Consider the following 18,363-nt stretch of genomic DNA (forward strand, 5'->3'; position numbering starts at 1 on the left):
ATAAAGTGATGCTGTCATGGACGATGGTGCCAGGCCATACTGGGAGCAAAATAAAGTTTAGTGTCTTGCTCAAGGATATTTTGACATGATGTTCACCCTTGTTTTTGTTGCCATCACATATCAAAGTTAAGGGAATGAACACAAAATAATTAGTCCGGGATAAGAAGAGATAAGAAGCTAACTGAGTTGCTGAAGGATGGCATTTTCATTTGACAATGGCCTCAAGCAAACCGCCCCCATGCCATCAAAAAAAAAAAAATCTACAAAAGGAAGGGCAGCTTCAGTTGCTGATCTGTATATTCTCCACAGGCAAAAAAAAAAAGATTCTACACGGAAATGTCTCTGCTTGCTCTCAAGGTTAAAAGCAGAAAAATGGCCATGCTAAGGCGCTGCGAGGCATGAATAAAAATGAGGCAAACACGAGTGTAAATAAAGGTCTTGAAAGAAGAGGCAATTATGAATTGCTTGTGATAAAAACGAGGTTTTCAATGATTTTGACCTACGATGCTTCTTTCTACAATAAATTTTGCTTTACTCGGCTCCAATGAGTATGCTCAAGACGTATGTGTGGACCGAAAGCATTTTGTGGCTGCTGTTACGCTCTAGCTATGCTGAGGCAAAAATTATTTGTTAGCAATATCATGATTTGCCATAATATAATATAATATAATATAATATAATATAATATAATATAATATAATATAATATAATATAATATAATATAATATAGGCGGCTCGGTGGCGCACTGGGTAGCACGTCCGCCTCACAGTTAGGAGGGTGCGGGTTCGATTTCACCTCCAACCCTCCCTGTGTGTTTGCATGTTCTCCCCGAGCCCGTGTGGGTTTTCTCCGGGCACTCCGGTTTCCTCCCACATCCCAAAAAACATGCTTGGTAGGCCGATTGAGCACTCTACATTGCCCCTAGGTGTGAGTGCGAGTGTGGATGGTTGTTTGTCTCTGTGTGCCCTGCGATTGGCTGGCAACCAGTTCAGGGTGTCCCCCGCCTGCTGCCCGATGACGGCTGGGATAGGCTCCAGCACGCCCGCGACCCCCGTGGGGACTAAGCGGTTCAGAAGATGGATGGATGGATGGATGGATGGATGGATGGATGGATGGATGGATGGATGGATAATATAATATAATATAATATAATATAATATAATATAATATAATATTTCTGCTCCACATCAGTCTGTGAACCAATACCGACAATCTCAACATGAGCTTATCTTTTCTGTCAAAGGTGTGGGCAGAAATGGTGGAAACAGGCTCCTGGCTAAGTGTGACAGTATACACCTTTTTGGTCCTTACACCTGATGAAGATGAATGTTGTCGCTGCCGTCCAGAGAGTTTACCCATGACTGATTATTCTGCTTGGCTTTCCAAGCATGAAAAACCGCTGCCTATCAAATGTCAGCATCCATCTATGTCTGCACATAAAATTTTGTTATACTGTGCAAGTTATGTTTTCAACTTATACAGTGAGTGACTGGACTTTTTTTTTCTGGCAGTGAAACCACCAAGGTTGCGAATACTAATACCGTGAAATAAGGCTGGTATTGGCACAGATACCGATACCTGACATCGATACTTGCCCATTCCTAATAAAAAGTTACAATTGTGGTCAGAAATTTAAATAATCATGAATGTCAATAACATCAAAACACAAAAACTGCTAGTTAGTATATGGTAATAGTATACATAGGATACTTTGTTTTGAAAAAAATATTTTGAAATTTATTTATACATAAATAAATTTCAAAATATTTTATTTATTTATGTATAAACATTCTTTTAGGTTAACATTCTGCTCTCCAGTTTTTTGTTCGCATAAGCAAATTGTTATTCCAGCTTAGCTCCCGATGAGCATTGCTGGTCCCTTAGCTACTCGCTTCAGACACACTCACAAGACTTCAATCAATGGAGCTTCCATTTTTAGAAGCAACTGTTTCCGTTATCAAGACAAAGCAGCCACCACCTGACTAGCAGGCGCGTGCAGCTCCTATCTACCCCTCCTCCCCCCCTTCCTGCAAAACCCCCAACACAGGGAAAGCCTGCCAGGGAGAATCCCTTTCCATGAACTGGGATGCTCTAGCCTGCATGTCTGACAAGCAGACTGTAAAGGAAAAGATGAGAAATGGAGGACTTATTTTCCCCCCCGACATCTTCCCTCCCCCTTTTTCTCAGATTTTCCACTCCGTGCATTCTCTCTTGCTCAGTCATGGAGTGTCGTCCTCGCTCACTGATTGGTATGCAGAGCCAGGCCCGCTTTGTTCTGCAGTGTGAATCTGCTGCTGCGTGTCAGAGAGCGAGGGGATTCGCACTGCAGTGGCGGGCGGGGCTCGCACCCACGCTTGCAAGCCTTCATATCTGAGAAACCTCCTCTCGGCTGCGCCAGGAAAGCCGTTTTGGAATGATCATTAACATTTTGTTATTTTGATTATAGCTACATTGACTGTTCCTGTATTCTTCTTATAATTCGACTGTTGAGGGCAGTTGCACCTGAAAAACAGAAATTCCTACAGTTATAGAATTGACATAGAAAAAGTATCAAGAACGCATTATCGGTGATAGGAAGGAAATCCGCAGCCATTTTATGGTCATTTTCTGGAGATTTTGTCCAATTACTGCAAAGTTGAAACCTTCATGTATACAAGACAGAAATAATTGCATGTGGGTGGAGCATGGGCAGGGAAATTTAATGAGTCACCATAAAATCTGAAACTCAAATAAGTCAACTCCACAAGGTCAGAGCCTGATTATAACTCCCTACGCTCTTATTTTTTCAAACTCTGTATACTTAATGGAGTCGGTGATGCACTTCCCGAACAAGCATGTTATTTCTCTCTTAAATTTCATCAATTTAAACATATGAGGATATAAAGATTTCGGTCTTCTATTGGGTCTGAATAGATATTGCATGTGGTTATTATATCCTGGTTATGTGTAATAATTATGATTGAGGCAATAACAGAGCTCTTTTTTATTTTGTAGCTATGCTGTTATGCAATCTATTGCGCAACACAATAGGAGCCAATGATATATTGTAATCATTGTCACACGTTATTGTTAGTTGCAGGGACCACACATGATAGTTCTGTAATGCCCTACAAAAGGAAATGTAGGGAAAACATATCCTCAGAGTTTAATCTTATGATCCATAATCCACTTTAGAGGAATCATGAGCTGTAAATCAACTTACTAAGCATTCTGGAAGACACCTTACATCTTTATTAGCAGGCTCCCGGCATTAGGTTGGAAGATGATAGCCAGGTAGGCTTCATCTGGGTGAAAGCAGCACGAGGCATACAGGAGTCACCCGTGCATGAGAAGCCTGCTTTCCGCTGCACTGGTGAGGAGACCTCAATGGATTTTCTCTCCTGGCGCTGCTTGGGCCCACTTACACTTGAAGCAATAAATCCTTAGCAATGCAATTTCCCCTCTAGACAAGATCTGCAGGGCTATCCCCCCCTTTGTACACCTTCACTCTAACACACACACACACACACACACACACACATTGTTGCTCATTTTCTATTATTTATGCCTTTCCCTTCAATCATTCCTACTTTCAATTACTTCTCCATTTTCTTTCCCATCTCTTTACAGTCATGTTTTTCCCTCTGTCCTTTGTATGTACGTCCTTTCTTTGCTCTCCTCTTCAGCCAACCTTCATCTCTCCCTCCTTTCTTTCTTCCATCTCTCATTCCTCTCTTTGTATGGCAATGTCACCCACAAACTCATGTCCCTTTTCTGACCCACGTAGGATATTTTCTTCTCTAATTCCTAATTTTCTCTAATCCTCTTTCTTTACACTGCTTCTTATACCAGTACTTATCATCAGGGCAGACATATGTATAGAAGTAATGTTTGGTGAAAAAAAATCTTTTCATTAGCTCATGACTGAGATTTGAACTGCTACACTGCTTCGGAGTGGTCAGCCTCTCCCAGTGAAACATTTAAGGTGAACATAAACATAATTTGAAATTATTCCTTCAATGGGTCTAAAAACTGCATTTAGCAGCTCTCAACCTTCAGCCGTGAACTCTTAGATATGGCTTTGAAAATGTAATTAAGTCTGTTGCCTATTTTTATCGGGCTGGCTCAATTATTCAAAGCCCACTTTGCGTTTTCTTCTCCTCTGATGTGCGGTATATGTGTATCATTGTAGTATTTGTGCAAATTTGCCTCATTGTTTGCATTTGCTAGTGTTTGGATGCATTTGTGTGTTTTTGCCTTACATGCCCAACAACACAATGAGCATCCTATAGAGTGAAGCAAAAAAGGAGAGGAAGTGAAATAATAAAATAAAAGGTTTCTTTTTATCCTTATCTATGTCTGGGTACATACATAAACTGCATTCTGAGGCATCAGATGAATCATTATATGAAACTCTATAGGGACACAAAGCTGATGTCTTATGTGGGATCTGAATGGCTCAAACTGAGATGTAAAGAAAGACTTGAAGGGAAGCAGCCTTATTATTTTGGCATGTTTTAGAATCAGCGCCTCTGGAGTCTTTGCATGAAAAGGTCTGTTTATGAATAATAAGGCCTAATAAAGCTCAAGCACAATCAAACAATCCCACTTGGCCCACATTCAAACAAACCATGTGGCCAAGGTGACCTTGCTGTGTCTTTAATCATGTCAGACAACATGTTTGGATTGGAAATAAAGAACTTTCCATTGCTACCAACCACATCTAATGTGATTTAATTAGCTACTCTGATGCCGTCTGGGGTCCACTAAAGAGAAACTATGCTAACAAGGCCTGTGGGTTTACTTATTAGTCAGAGGGAAGATTAGGAATTATAGCAGACTTTTCTATTCATAACTTGAGTAAATTACGGCACTCAGGCCATGTTTGGGTGGGTTAAGGATAAGATCACAGTGGAAGGAGTTTAAAATGCAGAGTTATACCAGTCCTTGTTACTGTCAAAAACTAAACTAGAAAATACTGAACAGCATCTATGTTACATTGTTATAAACCTGTAAGCAATAAAATGAACACAAATGGTGGGGCAACACGTCAACAGACATAACATGGTCATAAAAATACGCAATTATATAGTCATTATTGTCAGCAAAAGAACAACTGATGTTATTAACGTACTGATTATCAATGGAGGGACTTGCAATATCTCATTGAAGAGAATGTTTTAATGTTTGTGTTTCTGTCTGTCTATCTTAAACTGCCCCCAGGTTGCCTAGGTGAGGAAGGAGCAGCACTATGGCCTGTTTGTACGCTGAAGCGATATTTGTGAACTGATTTGTTAACCGTGGTTCCACTGTGTGAACCTATGAATGAATCAATTTCCTGTCCGATTTAGAGGAGCAAATAAAATAAGTTGTTATGCAATATTGATAACATTTGCATCAGGATGCAAATGAACCCAAGGAACTGTGATAATTGTGAGAAGCTCAGTCACTTGATGTGATTCGATCTTAATATAAGTCATATGCTGACTTGAGAGGCTTGAGTGTAGTTGAAAGCCCGTTGAGGCCTATTGGGCTACCCAAGAGTGCTTATGCATTTGTATCAATGCAAGAAGCGGTTGTTATTTAATGAGCTGTTTGACGTAGTGTATAACGACTGTATTGTCGTGACACAAATGTGTGTGATTATGCATAATAAATGTTTTTGTTCTAAAACACACCCTGCATAATAAGATTTTACACATGGTTGAATTATCTTCAATTGAAAAATGATATGCATTTATTTGTTTTGGGTATAATAGACCAAATACAAACATACTGTGAAGGGTTGTCGAGCTGTAGTTTTTTTTCTTTCTGATTCTTCTCTGCAGTGATTTGGAATGGTGCAGGGTCACCTGATGGTATCGGAGAAAAGAGGAGAACATTAGTAGAGTTTCAGCTCATGTGGGACCACCGTGGAAAACACACCAGAGAGAAGGCACATTGTGTTTTATGACATTTAGTCATACAGTCGTTGGGACGGTCTTAAAATGAGTCACAGTCTGACTCACTGCTGCTCTTACAGCCTAATCATAGAGAATTATGACTACCCAGAGGCAGATTCTGTTATCCTCTATAGAACTGTTATGCTCTCATCTGCCACAATAATAGATACACTAGTATGAGAGCCAATACGATTGCAAAATTATAGTTTCCGCTTTTTTAATCGGAACTGCTTTGGCGGTATTAATGTGACAATGTGTATATTTTTTTTACAAGACAAGCTATTATATTGCTTTGATTGCCATTTATTTAGTTATTTGGTTGTTCCAAAACAACAGAAGACTTACAGTGAAGCCAAATAAAATAGAAAAGTGAATATTTTTTTTATTTTCTATTATATTTAATTTTATTATATGTAAATGTTAATATGTCACAAAGTAAGACACAGCTTGAGTTTTATGCAGTGCTTAACAATTTATTTTACATCATCTTGTCTCAGAAGTGCATTATGAAATGCTTCAATGAAAACTCTACATTTCAGAGATTCAGTGAATTTCGAACTATGCCTCAATTTGAGACTTCTCAGAAAAGTCATGATTTTTTTTCTATTCAGGATTACACATTACTAAAAATAGTTTTACATTGTTTGCACAACCTTCAACCTCTCCAAGATTAAAAAGAAATTAGTCGTATAAGTTATTGCATCAATGTTGGAAAAAGTTTAGAAAATCATTTATTTGATGAAGGGTGTGTACATTTTTTTTCCATCCACTGGACATATTAATCTATAAACCATTACATAATGATTATGTTCGGGTGAATTATTAATATTGTACAACAAAAATGACCCCTATTGCAACCTCTTCTTTCTTCCATTTTTTTCATTTATTCATCTATCCATTTTCAGATCCATCCTCAAAGGCTGCATTTATATAAGAGATGCAGTTACTGAGGCACTAAAAGCCAAATGCAGTGAAGTGGTTCTACATCACGGCCTCTGTTATGAGAGAACTCCAAATGGCATCACCACTCACTCAGAATTAATGGAGTTCGTTTCACACAAGGGGGAGGATTTTCTTCAATAGCGGGTCTTGCAATGTGCTCCAAGCCTCTCAATTCCATCGCGAAACATTAAAGTAACTCTGATACGTGGATTAAATGAGGATATTTTGCGCAACAGCTAAATTTATACTCTGTGTAACTGCTTGTCGGCGGGGGGGGGGGGGGGGGCTTTTAACCACTGCTTATTAATTTCATTGGTTTAACAATAAATAATAAAAATGTTGCATCACTCACATTTGTTTGAATTCATGTTAAACTGAGAGCAATGTGGGCACAACAAATTCTTTTACAAGGGTAAATTAAACACTTGGTTGAATGGAAAGGAAAAAGAGATGCAATAAAAATGTAGCAAAATGAGACAAGCAATCAAAAGAAACAAAAGTCTACAAAACAATAATGAGGAGTTACAAAATAAAACAAAGAGATAATAAATGAAAACATGGCTGTATTATTTGCAGAAAAAGAATGACAAAAATCCATCTTGACCATCTCCATGTACTGTTGCCCCCCGGGTGGTCAAACTGTCTCATAATTCAACATTTGCCTGGACATTGATGCAAGTTTTTACCTTTCTGCTTTTTCATCTTCTCCATATGCTTCTAGGTTTATAAAGATAAATGCCTGCTCAAAGAAGTATGAATTATTCTCCTTCCCAGAGAGCCGCAGAGGGGCTGCAGAAATAACGTGCAATCATCTCCTTTGTTTTTCACTCCCCGGACTAATACATCAAAACTTCACTGTGCAAATCAAATTAAGTGCTGCGTGTGTTATTGTCCACATCGTTCATCACGGTGCTCTGCTTGTTTTCAAAGCTTTATCCACATCGTGCACTTTAACTGCATAGCAATGCAGGTGTCGTCAGAACATCAGTAGCTCTGAATAATATATTTTCCATTGTGATTGCTTAAACCTTTTAAGGTAATTTATCGAAACAGAACACACAGCCTGCAAACATTCATTCCAATTAGCCTAATTTTCATTCAAAGCAATAGCTCAGTTGTGACGTGACAGAGAATTATAGCTGATACTCATACAATACAGTATACATGTGTGTGTGTTGCCATGGTGAGAATATGCATTTGGGGAATGCGGCATGCAAAAAACAGCCTAGAGGAGTGAAGAGACATTTTCCATTTATAAAAAAAAAAAAAAAAAAGACACACACATTCACACACAGAGTCATATAGGCAAAAGCTTCATCCTCCAGGACAACATGTTCTGGTGAATTTGCAGCTCTATTTATTCCAGTGCAGCTGGCTCAGGGCCCCACTTGCAGGGCTAACAAGGCCTGCAAGAGGCCACTCAGTCCCGGCAGATGAGAGCTGCTGGCTGGGCTACAGAAAAAGATAAGACTGTGCCAGCGTTATCTAACATGCGCTGAGGAAAATTTATAAATACTTCATAAATTACTCACAATCAGATAGTTCATACTGACTTTGGTGTCTAGATTGTCTACTTTAAAGTCACTATGTTGTATGCCAGCAGAATGATAGCAAAGTTTGTTCTATACAAAAATAGAATCAGTATTGATCTCCCTGTTAGATCTTGTTACACATGTCCTATTTATCCCTGTAAATTTATTTGTTTGTGTAGCAGTTTGTCGTATCGCTGTAGCAAATTGAATCAACAAGGTGCATGTATAGAAAGGCAAGTTGGAAACTTTCCATTGGAGTAAAAATGAATATTTACAGCAGGCTAGTCTATACTGAGACTCAGTTTGACCATTTGTTGTTGTTGTTATTTTTATGTTGAAATGGCTTCTTCTCACATAACCATAACGTGTGTTAGGTTAAATGAAGACCCCATATTGCCGATATGAAAACGAGTGTGAAATGTTAATTTTTTTGTGCTGTATGATTGGCTGGCAATCATTCAAGAATGTATCTTGAACTGGTCTCATGAGGACAAGTAGTATACAAAATGGACGGATGGAAGGAATTTGCCCTAACAAGACATAAGAGGGGTCCACACAGGTCCACCGAAAGACCACTGAAGCAACTAATTGGGGTCGCCGTGACAATGATAGCAATCCTCTTCAACTCATCAAAAGCCAGTGGACCATCCATACGATGTTGAAACTGTTCATTTACGGTAACAGAAGTACTTCCTTCTGCTTTAATGCTATTTGAATAAAGACCACCGAGAAGCAATTATACAAATGAATGGGAAGACACTTACAAACTAATTAAGTGTAGCGCATGATCATGATGTTCCGGGAAAGCACGACGGGCGAATTCATCAAAAGGCATTAATGAAGATGAGTGGTGCAGAAAGTGAGTGAAAGAGTGAGGCGGCCAGTAGATGAGTAAAGATGTAGGTGCCACACGAATGACCAACAGGTCATGAATTCTAATGCCGGCTTGCTGCAAGTCACCACCTGCTGAGCCGACTGTGGACGAATCCAGCTGTGAGTGTGACACCCTGCTGTATCAATATTTGAAAGAAGAGGAAAAGTCATTTTGCTGTAAGGAAAATGAACGATAACACCTTAGCAAACACCTACCTTGAACAAAGAGTTATGTTAAAGTTAAATGTTTATCTTCCTCTGTCTGCCCAGGAAATACATTAAAAGTATGTCCATGGTGACTGAGTCACACCTTGTACGTGGTTGTATAGTAGTGAGCATGTCTGACTCATATCTGTTGCCATTAAAGTCATTTTTCATTCCATTAAATACTTCTTTAAACTACAGCTGTGTGGTGAGTTTGTGCGGATTTTATTCTGTCCAATAAAAATATCTATTAAATATGCAAAAGCAGTATATTGTATGATATACCACGGACATACAGCTGCTGTAAATTAGCATGCAAGGGCACGAATCTTTTTTTTTTAAGACCTGTCTAGTGACTATAAGCAATGAGCAACAAAGTGACATCTGTGCTGTTGTTTATGGCGTCTGGAAACTCTGACACTCCCTTAGTAAGATAGGTTCACCCATCTGTGTCAGGACTGCAGATGAACGGCGACTGCTTGCATACAGATTAGATTGCGTCTTCATTTGCCGTGGGAGCATTCCATCACCAAGTCACCGAATTCCAGATGTCAACTGCTGTGGCGGATTGGCGGTTAATGATAATAACGCCAACAGTTTAGCCAAATATTCAAGTATGTGCTGGTTATTAGAAGCTAATGCTGGTAACACTGCTAGCTAATGTTTATCTGTAACTTTAAGCTTTGACATACTGTATGATTATTTCAGGGTGTACTAAATTCAACTGTTATAGACTGCAGCTCATCCATGACCCTTAATTGGATAAATGGATCAGAAAATAGATTGATTGCTAAGACGTTATAATAATTTCACTGTCTTCGGTTCATGTAGGATTTGCTTGTCTTCATGAAGGCTTGTGTCACAATATGACCCTAAATTTGGATCAAACAATACCTTCTGTATCGTTGATTTTGCTGTTGACATTTTAAGCCTGGGTGGAGCACTGCATCACATTTTGTGTTTTTAATGAGATCCAATAACTGTTTTAGGTATTAAAAATGATTGAGAGCTTGTCTTCATTTATATTATTGCACTGAGAGCTGATCTAGTAGTATGACTGAGGTCTTCCATTTCATTGTATAAAGTCAACATGACATGTTGGCGTTTACTTGTTCGCTGCTTGAGTGAATCTGAAGTCATATCTTATAACCGTTTTTAAGAACTGATAAGTAGGCTCATTGCTTCGACAATGGATGAACCAATTTTTGATGGAGAGTAATGAATGGGGTCTCTAAGTGAGCAGCAGGGAAAATAATCTGTAACATGAAAGCTTTTCTACATTGAAATTTATATTTTTGTAGAAGTAGTTCTATGTCTGGAAAAGAATTAAAAAAAAATGTTTATGGAGCAAGGTAGCACATCATCCTTACAGTCCAGAAATCCTTTTGAATCCCATCCCAGGCATCACTTTTATATATATATTTTTTTTTAACATTTGTTTTAAAGTACTTCAGTGGGGAACACAGACTCTAAACTACTGCACTCAAAGGAGAAATACTGGAAATGGCATTTAACTGAAAAATCCATAAGGTGATGACTCAGTTCTCCTGCTGTTACAAAGAAAAAAAGAACTCTACTTACACCGACAGTATTTTTTTTAAATTAAAAACATGCACTTAATACCAAATACATGAACACTCTCAAGATGAGATCAATGTACAGTTTTGTTGCAAGTATTGATTCCAGATGAATGATACCTGGTTGTTTGTAAACTACTATTGCAACACTCAGCACACGTTGAAGGAAATAGTTTTAGTCATCCAAATGCTCGACCATCTGATTAGTTGCTGTGTCAAAAAAAGAAAACAAACAAACAAACAACAACAAAAACGTCCGTTATCTCTAGATTTATTAAGTCGGCTACAGTCAGTGCACTCTCTGAGTCTATGCCATCTTCTACCATGGGGCAAAACGTGCAGTAAATGTTTGCCTTTCATTATGGAAATCTGCTGCTAATCTATTTTCCACCTGAATTGTTAGTAGATTACATTAGTCCCCTGTGAGAAGAAAAAGCCCCGGTTGTGGTTTACGTCTGACAATCCGGTAGCGCCGCTCAGAATACAAATGAATACTGAATACGTGTGTGGCTGTTATGCTAATCCTAGTCAATAATCTTTAATAAAACAGGAGAGCGGGCTCAGTGTTCTCCAACTCCTACAAAAAAAAAAGCAACTTAAACTATATTTGACTAAAAATGTGTCCAAAATAGCATCATGGCATGTGATATTGTGAGATCATTGCTAAAAATTATACAGTGAAGATCTGAATAGGGATTTCATTATTGGAACTTCTAAAAATAGCAATCCTACTGGAGGTAGTCTGTCTGACATTCTGCGGCATAGCCAATTTCTAATGCAATCTCAGATCATTAAGAGCTCATCAGGGAGGAATGCCTCATTTGTGCATGGAACTAATAGAAAATGTATGCGGGTGGCCAATGAGTTTGTCCTTACTTAAGTTAGCTGTCTACAATGTATGAGATGAATTAGACATTGATGGAAATAGCATTGACTCAGATGATGGATTATCATTACAGTTTTTTTTTTAAATGCTCCAAGTAGATTATACTGTCATAATTTATACATATTGTATATGATAAAGAACCAGGGCCTTTTTTTTTGCAAGTTGCACTAACATTTATTTCTAACATTTCCAGAACCATACATCAGTTCAACTTTGCTTACTGTGCTTGTGTCAGGAGAAATTATTCAGAGTCATTTTCATGTGAGAATGCCCATATGTCTTTACGGCCGGCATATTGTAATTGGGGGGAGAAATGTATGTCTCCCTTGATAGATTTTGAGTCTTCTGGGACAAAGATAAAAAGAGTAATGTTGTCTGTACTGTAAATGAGGTGCCCCGTTAAGTCTGCAGACGACAGGACTGCACACCCACATTGATTTGTTCTGATGAAATGCTGCTCAGTCCGCAGCTGCTGCTAAAAGATTTGAAAATGTACTAGAGGGACTTTTAATTGGACATTTAAGGGTCTGGTTTACTACGATTCCAAATACTAGGTGAAATAGTGTCTGTGCGTGCATATGTGTGTGTGTCCTTCTGCATAACATTGTGTTTAAAACTTGAAAGAGCACACCTAAAAAAACAGCTCTAGGAGAGACCAGCACTGATTGCCACTCAGCTATGTTTGAACACAGTAATAAAATTCTAATTATAATAAATGTTTTTATTGAAAAACATTCCTAGACCGTGAATATTAAATAATGAAAGGGCAAAACAGTTAGTACTGCTATAATTGAGGGTGCCTTCTTGTAAGCCATACGAGCATATTCAACATTATTTTGCAGCATTCCCCAAGTATTTCTTCAACTTCTTCACCTTCACACGCAATTTCTTTAGGAATTGCAAATTCTAGTAATAATAAATATTTTTATTGAAAAACATTCCTAGACCGTGAATATTGAATAATGAAAGGGCAAAACAGTTAGTACTGCTATAATTAAGCGTGCCTTCTTGTACGCCATACGAGCATATTCTTACACCGCACGCTGTTTGAAACCTCAAAATGTCTTGTTGTGACCTTGTAAAGAAATAACCACCTGTATTGTAGCTTGTACGAATCATGCATATTCATGTTCAACAACACTAATACTTATTAAATGAGATTAAATGTTAAATGTAAAAGAAACTATTCAGCTCTGATCATGTAACACACATCACTTTTCACCTTAAACCGAGAAATGTTCTCTTTTCTTTTCTTCTTGTTCTCCTTGTCCTTCTCTCATAGCTCCAGGTGCTCTGTAAGAAGCCGAGGTCAACAACTGCCCTTCTCCTTCCCTTACAAAATTATTCATCCAGGCAAGAATTGAACAAAGAACAAATCTGACATGACACCCCTTCCCCCCCAAAAAACCCCAACTAAAAACCTTGGCCTGAACGTAGTCCTACATTGAGCTACCTGGGCAACACGCTGAACATTGGAAGCAAGTACCGTATTTTCCGGACTATAAGGCGCACCTAAAAACCCAAAATTTTCTCAAAAGCCGACAGTGCGCTTTATAGTCCGGTGCGCCTTATATATGGACCAAATTCCTAAATTTAAACTGGCCCGGAGCATTGTGTCATGAAATCAATCATAAGTAGCCCGCTGAAGATTATGAATCATGAATCAAAAAGACTATGGATCATTATTTTGTGATCATAAAGTAATTAGTTGCGTCTGAAGTTGAAATAGAAAATATAAAACGGAGAATGATTTGATTTGGATAAAAAATCTGACATGATGCATTAATGGTGCGCCTTATAGTCCAGTGCGCCTTATATAAGGACACAATTTTAAAATGGGCCATTCATTGGAGGTGCGCCTTATAGTCCGATGCGCCTTGTAGTCTGGAAAATACGGTAGTTGACGATGGAAGTATACCACTGCAGGCATGCTCCAGCCACTTCCTCTGCACAGATCTTTAGACGCTGTATCATTATCTGGCGGCAGCATAACTTCATTAACGTTGCGTTGTGGCTTTGGCGCAAGCTAGATGGGAAAATTACCCATCTATATATGTGACAGAAAGTCCGACTGTTCCCTGGATATTTACCTTTGCCAAAACTGACTACAGGCAATAAACCAACACGTAATGCAACCAATTCATAAAAAAATTTATCCATCGTTATTGTAAGTAAAATGTTACCCATATACCTGTCATTGTATTGTGTGAGCTTTGAATTTGTAGCTGGCCCGTACATGTACTCGGAGGCTATTCCTGTATATATAATTGGCAAATGTCATGTTCTCTTTCCTCACTTGTCTTTTTATCTTCAACTCATCCATCTCCGCTTCACTCGGATCAAAGTAAGACCTTGTTAAATAACAGCGTCCCTGTGAGATCTGTTTTTTAAGTATAGTATGTTGAGCATATAAGCCGGAGGATATGCTGTCAGCGGCATCTATTTAGTCACAGCTAAAAAGGATCATTTTAATTTCAGCCAGTTATTTAAATGAGATGCAAAAACTGTAGAATGTACGTCTGTTGAAATTTGGTGGATCTGCTCTTTGGAAATCATAATTTAATTGCAATTAAGGAATAAAAAGCTTAACAAGAGTAAGCAGGAGAAAAATAACAGTTCATCAATTTGGAATAGGTCCTGAGATTTGTCCTTAGAATATGTTGGTTCAATAAGCAATGGGGAATTCGTTACTTAAGTGAATATATAACAATTTGCATCCCTTGAATCAATGATATTTTAATTACTATTATCCAGTGGGGATAGATTACAGTTAACACCTCTGATAGTGAGAACAATTCCACGTTGGTCTATTTCATACGAGTAATGGTTGTAAAAAGAAAGAGGGAGCAGAAAAAAGCAGGGAGAGGAGGGGAGGTGGTGTGGTTTGTTTCCATGGCAATCACCGTGCAGAAGATAAATGATTTATTTTTTCATGGTTACACATAAACATTCCTCTACATTGGCAGTGATGTCGATTCTTATGATTTGGTGGTGAAGAAGGAGCTAAGCCAATCTTTTAAAAGTTGATCAACAATACGTTCCTACACTTTCCAATGATCACGAGTGGTGACAACATCACAGATACAAGTGCCTTCTGCAGAGTTTTTAGGCTCACATTAAAGGGTATGACGAGAACTTCGGTCATCTGGGAGGGACTAAGAGTAGAGCCGCTGTTCTGCCGCACTGATAGGCGCCAGATGATTTGGCTAGCTTGGGATGCCTCTCGGATACTTCCCTAGTGAGATGTTTAGGGTACGTCCTAAGGAGGACTAAGGACATGAGTGATGGAAAACAGTTGATTGACTATGTTTGGATGGATGGACAGATAATCAGGATGGAGATTTAGTACCATGAAAAATAGCAACTGCTTGACTCAATTATGTTATGAGATCATCTGATCATCTTGTAACCTCTGACCTTTATAAAATACATAAGCTCCTCTTATCAGAAAAATGTAGTGAAGATTCTTGTGATTTCTTATGCTGCATTGCAGCAAAGGTTCCCGCAAGGTCTATCTCTCTCTGGAAAGGAGGGAGATGATGACAAGAAAAAAAAAAGAGGCAGTTCTTTGTTCAACCACTCATCAGCACATCAATCTAACAGACTAAGACGAATTGATCAGCACTCACAGTGTGATATACACAAGTATTAAAGATGATCACAGTTGTTTTTTCCAGCAGTCTTGGACTTGGAGAGTTCGTAGTCACAGAACTCACTTTATCATTTCTGGTCTTTCCTCTAGAATTATCTTTTTATGCGTGGCTCACTATTTATATAATCCGTAGCACTAATGCTCCTATCATTCCAGGCTTTCAGTTTCTGGACCAGATCAATGCAATTTATTAGCCTCTGCACCAACACAGATATCAATTTAAAAAACATCAATAGCATTCCGTGTATGCCGTTGCCTGCTTCATGATGATACAGACAGATTCGCCAAGCATCTTTCTTTCTTTCTGCGATAAAGCAGCTAATCCCTGCAAGGGTGCGGTAAAACAACTAACTGAGAAAGTGTGGTATTGACAATCCCTCATGTAGATGTCAAACCTTCTTAGGCTTAGTCTGTTGTTCACGCTTGAACTCACAACTACTACAAATACTGCATGTTTCTAAGTGAACAGAAGAAAGGTTTGCTTTGAGAGAAAATGTCAATTTATAGTAAGAGCAGCATTTCCTGAAATGGTTCATGACTAATCCAGAAGTACTTCTTTGATAAAATTGAAATGGTTATATGAATAGATAAATATTTATATAAATAGATACCCCTATGAAGTTTACTGGAAGAGATTATTTATTAAGGGACAGAAATAGACAGGCTTGGAACTTTCATTTAGATGGCTGTCATGATTCTGCTCACTTAAGAGAGGTGATAAAAACTGTTTTAGAGATATGCTGCAAATCCACTCTGGTGGTTTTCAGTTGTTAAGAACTGTCGTAAGTGTTGGTAAAATATCCACTCCAAATATTTCTTGTATCATTTTGTTGTCTACTCTGTATCAGTTTGCTCCTGCTTGCTATCACCTTATGGCAGAGTGTCCATGGTACCAGCACCGGGGAGATCAATGAGAGAATCGGTGCTCATGTGGAATGAAAATTAGTCACAGAGAATCGATGCTCCTCCCTGCTCTGTGTTCCCACATTTGAAATTAATATACCTAATTAAGTACCAGAGTCGACACCATATAAAGAACAGATGCTGAATCCCAACTGATCAATAGGGCATCTTTAATGGATCACCTCACAATCTAAAGACCAACACTGGTGATGCTAAAAAAACAGAGGTTAACAACAAATTGGGCTATGCTTGCATGAAGTAAGACACAGTGTTCCATTTTTAAAATAATATTTACAATAATGACATCATTCTTTTATCTAACAATTCTTTTGAGACTGTTATTTTTAGAGGGACTGAAAACAGTCCAAAAGCGAGGGCACAAATTCCCTGGCTTGTCCAACACAGATGAACGCCCTCTATGAGAGGCAGTAGCCGATTAGTCGTCGGTTGCAGTGGATTTATGATAGCCCCTCATTTTCACATCCACTCACTGGCACCTTGAATATCATTTTGCTTGATCAAGCATTTGAACATATTGCAATGAGTTTTAAAGACATGACTTCCTCCTCAGAGCTTCATCAATTCTACCGTATCTCACAAGGGTGTCTCATTTTTGTCAAGCCAGAGTTTGACACCACTGGTATATCAGAAGGATTATACTTTTATAATTTTTAATTTCTGAATAGGAATTTTCTGCTGCTTAAACTGATCTGAACAACAAATGGGATGTAAATGGCCAGTGTCCAATACGTGGGTGTATTTAAATGGTGTTGTCGCATGCACAGTATGTAATGAAGTACCATAATGGAATTATGAGAGATTTTGCCATTTGTTAATCCAAGCCATTACTAAATGGCCACCACCTACATTGTTTTAGCTGATAGGCTCCGGCCCAGATTCCGGCCCCCACACACTCACTCATCTGAACTTCACCTCACTAAACTCATCCTCATCGCTCATCTCGCGAAAGCGCACAATATTATGGGCTTTAATAATGATTTACTAGGTGTTTTTTTCAGCCCTTGAAAACGAAATCTCTGATAAGATTAAGATTTGGTCGAAGACCCACTTTCATTTAAAAATGTGTGTTCTCATCTTATTTTACAAACTGGGTATCAATCAAGAAGAGAGCCTGTTTATAATGAGAAATGTGTGGGATTAGTACAAAATAATTTAGTTTTCACTTTTTTTTTACTATTGTTAGTGATTACATTGTCACAATTAAGATTTGGTCTGTGTGATATTGCAATTTTGACATACCGTAAGAGTATATTATTGTATGTAGTATATTCTTTATTTAACATGAATATTGTTTGTTTTTCACATTTAATGGTTGACTGTTATTCTATTACCCAAACTATTTTTTGTGCAAATAATAAAGATTCCACTTGTAGTTTTCAAAAGTAGCCCATTTTCTAGGCCATTTTGTTCAAAAACCTCAAATTAAAAACACACTTTTAAATGTATTTTCTTTCCCACTGCCGCGAGCTACGTTTCAGTTGTGCACAACTGTGATTTAAAAAAAAAAAAAAATGTGCTGTTTATGTTAGATGTTTCCAATCACCGGACTATGTTTATGTAAAAGTGTTTGCATTTTTTGTACGTTAATTTAGTTTGTAATGCTCCACATCCGCAACAGCGATGGACATTCTGGGTTGTGTTTTTAGTTTCCAAGTGGGTCATATACTAGTGTCTGTGATCCTGTGATTGCTATTGATCTGCACAGAGCAACAAATACATGACCGGTTGGCTGCACACACAGCACAGTACAGTGCAGTAATGTGTGCTTCAGCTTTAATTTGGTTGCTGTGCAAAGATGCTGCCTTATGACAGCTTGATACTACACGTACACACTGGTTGTGCAGAGAACTA

Source organism: Syngnathus leptorhynchus, chromosome 18, assembly GCF_054491065.1.
Source record: "Syngnathus leptorhynchus isolate UIUO chromosome 18, UIUO_Slep, whole genome shotgun sequence".
Lineage (NCBI taxonomy): Eukaryota > Metazoa > Chordata > Actinopteri > Syngnathiformes > Syngnathidae > Syngnathus > Syngnathus leptorhynchus.